Source organism: Hemitrygon akajei, unplaced genomic scaffold (assembly GCF_048418815.1).
Source record: "Hemitrygon akajei unplaced genomic scaffold, sHemAka1.3 Scf000110, whole genome shotgun sequence".
Lineage (NCBI taxonomy): Eukaryota > Metazoa > Chordata > Chondrichthyes > Myliobatiformes > Dasyatidae > Hemitrygon > Hemitrygon akajei.
Window position 1 is genome coordinate 1880553 of NW_027331996.1, and position 7695 is coordinate 1888247.

At 46.2% G+C, this 7695-nt stretch overlaps 1 pseudogene; it reads right to left on the reverse strand.

The window, feature by feature from the left end:
• LOC140723361 (uncharacterized) overlaps window positions 1–1937 on the reverse strand; it is a 33179-nt pseudogene extending 31242 nt beyond the window's left edge.
• Window positions 1938–7695: the final 5758 nt, after the last annotated feature.

Here is a 7695-nt window from a genome sequence, read left to right on the forward strand (position 1 = left end):
CTTACTTTAACTGTCCGTCCAAATTTTTAAAAAAAACTCAGAAAAAATATGTAATGTCCCCTTCACTCATAATTTCCATAATTTAATCAGAAGTCCTTTCTTCAATATCATTTCCCTTTTCAGTATCAAAATATACTGCTATTAAAACATATTTATTTAATTCTGCTTTCAAATATCATCTTACAAACCTAAAACTGAATCTAATGTCATTTTCCCCTTCCAAAATCCACTCTAATAAAACACTTTATCACCACTCTATCCAAAATATAACTCAAGCGCTTGATTACCATACATTCCATCAGTATACATACATGAGACATTCACGAGATAGGCCCTTAACTACAAACCCCATTTCCTGAAAAGTTGGGATATTTTCCAAAAAGCAATAAAAACAAAAATTTGTGATATATTAATTCACGTGAACCTTTATTTAACTGACAAAAGTACAAAGAAAATATTTTCAATAGTTTTACTGACCAACTTAATTGTATTTTGTAAATATACACAAATTTAGAATTTGATGGACGCAACACACTCAACAAAAGTTGGGACAGAGTTAAAATAAGATTGAAAAGTGCACAGAATATTCAAGTAACACCGGTTTGGAAGACTCCACATTAAGCAGGCTAATTGGTAGCAAGTGAGGTATCATTACTGGGTATAAAAGCAGCATCCATCAAAGGCTCAGTCTTTGCAAGCAAGGATGGGTCGTGGCTCACCCCTTTGTGCCAAAATTCATGAGAGAATTGTTAGTCAGTTCAAAAGGAACATTTCCCAACGCAAGATTGCAGAGAATTTGGGTCTTTCAACTTCTACAGTACATAATATTGTGAAAAGATTCAGAGAATTCAGAGACATCTCAGTGCATAAAGGGCAAGGTCGGAAACCACTGTTGAATGCGCGTGATCTTCGAGCCCTCAGGTGGCACTGCCTAAGAAACCGTCATGCCACTGTGACAATTATAGCCACCTTGGCTCGGGAGTACTTCGGAAAACTACTGTCACTTAACACAGTACATCGCTGCACCCAGAAATGCAACTTGAAACTGTATTACGCAAGGAGGAAGCCATACATCAACTCTATGCAAAAACGCCGGCGAGTTCTCTGGGTCCGAGCTCATCTCAGATGGACCGAAAGACTGTGGAACCATGTGCTGTGGTCAGATGAGTCCACATTTCAGCTAGTTTTCGGGAAAAAAAAACAGGCGTCGAGTTCTCCGTGCCAAAGATGAAAACGACCATCCTGATTGTTATCAGCGAAAGGTGCAAAAGCCAGCATCTGTGATGGTATGGGGGTGCATCAGTACCCACGGCATGGGTGAGTTGCATGTATGTGTTAGGGTCCGGTCCGGTCCGGAATCCGCGTTCCGGGTCTCGATCCGCTCCGAGTGCTCCGGACTCCGGGTCCTGCAGTTGCCCCTCCCGTCACCCGTGAACTAGTTAGGACCCTCCTGGATCAAGGAGGCACACCTGTGACTCATTGAGTTGCAGGTACTTATAAGGGGCCTTGGGACTGGGACCAGGCGGGTGGTCGTTTTGTTCTGTATCCTGTTCTGCCCTGGTTGCCGCCCTGCTTGGAATCCTGCTCTGCCCCGGTTACTGGACTGTTCTGTATGTGCTCTATCCGGTTGGTCTTGTTCCCCTGCTTCTCTCCGGTGCGCGGGTCCCGCTGTTCCGCCTTATTCCTCTTGCTTGCGCTGCCACGCTGTCGGTTGCCTTTCCCAATTCAGCAATGTACCCGGTGGATCACTGTAGTTTGCGGCTTACCCTGGACCCAGCTTCCTACCCGTTGCCTCCGTCGGGCGGATCCGGCCGGACTGCCGCTGCCCGGCGGGGGTTCTGCCCCTTCTTACCCGTTGCCTCCGTCGGCGGAGGCAATGGGTAAGAAGGGGCAGAACCTGGGAGGCGGCTCTGCCCGGGATCCATGCGGCCCGTCATAGGGTCTCCTACCCTTGCCTCCCCTCGATTCCCATGGACTGTGCACCGCACCTGCCCAGATGTCCGCGACTGGCCCAGGCTTCTGTGTTCCCGCCTGGGAGGCGGCCCTGCCCGGGATCCCTGCGGCCCGCCATGAGGAATCTGCCTGCTTGCCTGCCCCGAACTGTGGGATCTGCCTGCCTGCCTGCCTGCCTGCCCCGAACTGTGGGATCTGCCTGCCTGCCCCGAACTGTGGGATCTGCCTGCCTGCCCCTAAACTGTGGGATCTGCCTGCCTGCCTGAACTCCCGGAGCCCGGTCCGCTCTGCCTGCCTGACACTCTATCTACCTGAACCCCAGCTCTACCCTTAAATGCCATGGCATCCCCATCCTGTCCTCCCCCTAGTTCTTCAGTGTCTGCGTCCTGCGTTTGGGTCCATCCGGCCCCCGTTCCTGACAGAATGTGAAGGTACCATTGACTCTGAGGCGTATATTAGGATTTTAGAGAGACATATGTTGCCATCAAGGCGACGTCTCTTCCCGGGACGTCCATGCTTATTTCAGCAGGACAATGCCAGACCACATTCTGCACGGGCTACAACAGCGTGACTTTGTAGACACAGAGTGCGTGTGCTTGACTGGCCTGCTGCCCCTCCAGATCTATCTCCTATTGAAAATGTATGGCGCATCATGAAGAGGAGAATCAGACAACGGAGACCACGGACTGCTGAGCAGCTGAAGTCTTATATCAAGCAAGAATGGACAAAATTTCCAATTGTAAATCTACTACAATTAGTATCCTCAGTTCCAAAGCGATTAAAAAGTGTTATTAAAAGGAAAGGTGATGTAACACAATGGTAAACATGCCTCCGTTCGAACTTCTGTTGAGTGTTTTGCAGCCATCAACTTCTAAATTTGTGATTATTTACAAAATACAATTAAGTTGGTCAGTAAAACTATTGAAAATCTTGTCTTTGTACTTTTATCAGTTAAATAAAGGTTCACGTGAATTAACATATCACAGATTTTTGTTTTTATTGTATTTTGGAAAATATCGCAACTTTGTTGGAAATAGGGTTTGTAGAAGGGTCAGATGGGGATCTACCAGGTTTTAGAACAGGCACGCCTGCTGCCATTTTCCACAAGGAAAGTAGATGGCCTGACCTCCAAGCATGATTCAAAAGTTTAATATTTTCCCAAAAGAGAATTGTATACAGTTACAATTATATATATCACCCTTTCCTGGGGACACCTGACATGCATTATTATTCAGTGAAAAACATATCCCTATATTGCTTAACTTCTTCACTTAAATTATCCTGATTGTGAATCTCAGTTAATGACCCAGCCTGTAACACAACCTTCCCTGTTTCAGTAACAATCATTTTGCCCTCATTAATGAACACTGGAATATTATGATCCCCACAAATCTCCCCATTTTCTAAATCATATCCCAAACATATAACCATCTAACAATTACAGCATGGAAACAGGCCATCTCGGCCCTTCTAGTCCGTGCCGAACGCTTACTCTCACCTGGTCCCACCTACCTTCACTCAGCGCATAACCCTCCATTCCTTTCCTATCCTATCCTTATACCTATCAATTTATTTTGAATGACAAAATCGAACCTGCCTCAACCACTTCTACTGGAAGCATGTTCAACACAGCTACCACTCTCTGAGTAAAGAACTTCTTGTGCTTCCCCTAAATTTTGCCCCTTAACTCTTAACTCATGTCCGCTTGTTTGAATCTCCCCTACTCTCAATGGAAAAAGCATCTCCAAGAAGGATTAGACAGGGTTCTCCCAGGCCTTATAATCCCCACAAATCTCCCCATTTTCTAAATCATACCCCAAACAATTCCAAGTTTGATATCCCTTCCAATATTATCTCCATATAAACTCCAGTAAATCACCTCCTTCTTCACCACGGCCCATTTGCCCTTTGATTGTTAATAATGTCACTCGCAGACTGATGCACCATCACATAAAAACTAACATTTCCCCCAATTTGCTTCCTGTCCCCGATATAAATCAAAACTCAAGCTGATAAGGAGAGGAAGGCTGACTGACGTTAACATTAACTAATCACAGTGTGAGTTCCCATTTGACCGACAGTCACTAGAGCCAATGACAGTAGGGGTCAGTTTTGGGTCTGGGCTACTACCAGCTGGTGGAAATCTGCTCCATTTTCAGCCTCTCCTCTTCCACTCCATTGCCATGACGGAGATCAGCGAGTCGCTTCTGTCGGTGTCGCCAGGCTCGGCGTCCACAGTGACGGGTGTGATTCCCCTTCGCGCCTCGGTGAGTCTGTTTCGACGATGTCTGTGGTGGCTGAGCAAAAAAAATGCTTTTGCAGGGAGTGAGAGAGGAGGCGAGGACCATTGACTACAACTCCCAGAAGACCCCGCTGATGACATAAAAGTTGGGGTGTTGTTTAGGGGTAAGATATAAAAGCAAAATGGAGGAAAATGTAATGCATTCCGTATTCTGTATTGTGTCGTGCCTTCAATAAAAATTCAAATTTTAAAAAGTCACAGCGGGGAATAGATAGGATGCCGAACTGGGCTGAGAAGTGGCAGATGGAGTTCAGCGCAGCTACGTGTGAAGTGGTTCATTTTGACAGGTCAAATTTGAACACATAATATAATATTAATGCTAAGACTCTTGGCAGTGTGATGATCAGAGACATTTTGGGGTCCATGTCCATACGACACGCAAAGCTGATGCGCAGGTTGGCAGTGTTGTTAAGAAGGCGTCTGGTGTGATGACCTTCATCATCCGTGGGATTGAGTTCAAGAGCTCTGAGGTGATGTTGAAGCTATATTTCTCCTAACCTGTACATAAGTAATTGTACCCTAACACAGCACGGCTGAATTGCTTGATCATGGCTGATCCCGGAACGCACTCAACCTCATACACCTCTACCGCAGTCTGTGGCAGAGCATTCCACAGATCCAATACTCCCTGTCTAATAATAAAAAATATCCTGCTTACCTCTGTTTGAAAACGTGGCCCTTCAACTTTGTGGCTGTGCCCCACCACAGGAAATACCTTCTCCACATCCACCTTATCTAGTCCTTTCAACATTCGGTAGGTTTCAATGAGATGCCCCGCATTTTTCTGAGTTCCAGTGAGCACAGGGTCAAAACTGCTAATTGCTCCTCGTATTTTAACCCGTTAATTCCCAAACTTATACTTCGGAACCTCCACTGGACTCTCTCCATTGACAACACATCCTGTCTGACATATGGGGCCCAGCACTGTTGACAATACTCCAAGTGTGGCCGGACTTGTCTTATAAAGCCTCAGCATTATCTGTTTGCTGTTATATTCACGGGGCGAGATAGGTCTGGGTTGATCTACGGGGACTCCCAGATAGTGGTTCCGTTGTCAGGCAGTTACGTTGCAGTTGTATAAATCTCTAGTTTAACCACATCTGGAGAATTGCATTCGAAGACAGGAATAATGCGGAGGTTTTGGATGGTGAGTGGAAGAGGCTTAACTGGATGCTGCCTGGATAAAGTGAGACTGGACAATCTCCGGTAATTTTCTCCGGAGTGGCAGAGGCTGAGGGAGGTCTGACAGACGTTTACAGGAATGTGAGAGACACAGACAGAGGGACAGCCGGAATTTTTTCTCTAAGGAGGAAATGTCCAATGCCAGTGGGCATGCACTTCAGGAGAAAGGGGGAACACATCCTCATTGGACCTTTTTGCACTATTGAAGTATTTTGTAATTTAGTGTAATTTTCTATCTTTTCTCTGCATAGCTGCTGTTAAAAAAATTAGAAAAGACAATGATGTTAAAAACCTGACTCTGAATGTTTAAATGAGATTTGCGTTTCAAGTTTTGTTTTTCATTCCCATACTGGCGGGTGTCTGGAAGGAATGTCAAGGGTGGTTCTGGAGGATATTTGATACCACTTGAATGTGAGACGAATGGGGGGATGTGTTCCTTGTATAGGCAGAAGTGATTGGTTTAGTAAGGCATGAAATGACCAGTTTAATTGGTTCAGAACAACACAGTGAGCAGAAGGGCCTGTTCAAGGACAAGTACAGCAAGCAAAGCAGGTTAACTGGATAAAGTGATCTCAGTCAGAGAATAGACTGTGACGTCAGTGGACATATGTCGTCATCATAGTTCACTCACCAAAGACACTTCACTGCTGAATAAAATGAAGTTTGTGATGTTTATAACCGATGTGCTGAATTGTACTGCTCAGAGATCTCATCCTCCTGACGAAAGGAGGTGGCTGGTGTATTCAGCAGCTTTTGTGTGTGATTTCTCTGTGTATACCTCCCTGCAGGACAGTGCCAGAGCTCCACTGGGGAGTGTCCATGCAGTCCAGAGCTGGATTGTAGGTCCGTGTTCTTCCACTGTTGCAGGTGGCTGGTGTATTCAGCATCTTCTGTGTGTGATTTCTCTGTGTATGCCTCCCTGCAGGACAGTGCCAGAGCTCCACTGGGGAGTGTCCGTGCAGTCCGGAGCTGTATTGTAGGTCCGTGTTCTGCCACTGCTGCAGGTGGCTGCTGTATTCAGCAGCTTTTGTGTGTGATTTCTCTGTGTATGCCTCCCTGCAGGACAGTGCCAGAGCTCCACTGGGGAGTGTCCATGCAGTCCGGAGCTGGATTGTGGGTCCGTGTTCTTCCACTGTTGCAGGTGGCTGGTGTATTCAGCAGGCTGAGTAGAGTCTGTCTTGGACCGTGTCCTGACAGAGCAATATGGAGTTTGTCATGCCTATCTCTGTACAGCAGATCCATGGCGCTGGAAATCACTGGCCCCAAAGAGCAATGCTGGGTTTGTTGGGATCCGTGTTTTCCATTTTGGTGCTTTGTTTAATCAGCTCTAAGGGATTGTCATAGAGTGCAGAACAGAGTGAGGTTTTCTATTAAATTTCCGTTCATTGCAGCGTTTGCATCAGTCTTTCATCACACAGAACAAAGCCAGTTAGGGTCGGTATGTAAAAATAATCTCTGCCTGTCCAGTACTTTTTATGGCTGTACAGGTCTTTGTATGTTCAGCTGTTGTAAAGGCCTGTCTCTTACAGCATGCTGACATCAGTTGTAAATGTCAGTGCCCTTATGGTACCGTGCTAGTTATTTTCAACGTTAACAGTGGGAGCAGAGCACAGGGACAGACCTCTCAGCTCACTGTGTGTGCTGACCATGATCACAATATTAAATGCATGTTTGCCTTCATGTGGTCTGTGTCCCCTCATGAACTACATCCCCCGAAGGATTTAGCGACCTTAATGTTCTTTGACCTCAAATCACCTCCTCCCTCGTATCAACATGTCATATGACGATACTCCCTTCCTGATTTAATTCTTTCTATCTGCCTCCTTCTCGCTCGTTCTCTCACGACCTATCTTTAGCGATACCGCTCACTCTCCTGCGCTCCCTCTCTCGCACTCACCCTTCGATGCCGCTCTCTCTCTCTCTCTCTCTCTCCCCCGCCCCCCCTGTGTCAAATAAAGGTAATGGTATTTTGCTTCATTTGTAAAGCAGTTGCAATTCCACATTGTGTGTCCATCTGTTTTAAAAGCCGGTCCCCGGACAGCAAAGGTCCGGGTCCTTATGGTACCGTGCTAGATATTGTCAGGGTATGCACCCTACCAGTATGGCAGCGGCTGGAGTAAAAATCTGCATTCTTACTGTATGGTGCGAGCTGTTCTGAAGATCAGTTAAATTACTCCTACTGGAAGATAGCTGAAGGTGGCAGAGAGAAGGGGAAGAGAAAAAGAGCTTGAAATAAAGACGTGTCGTGACGGGAGCAG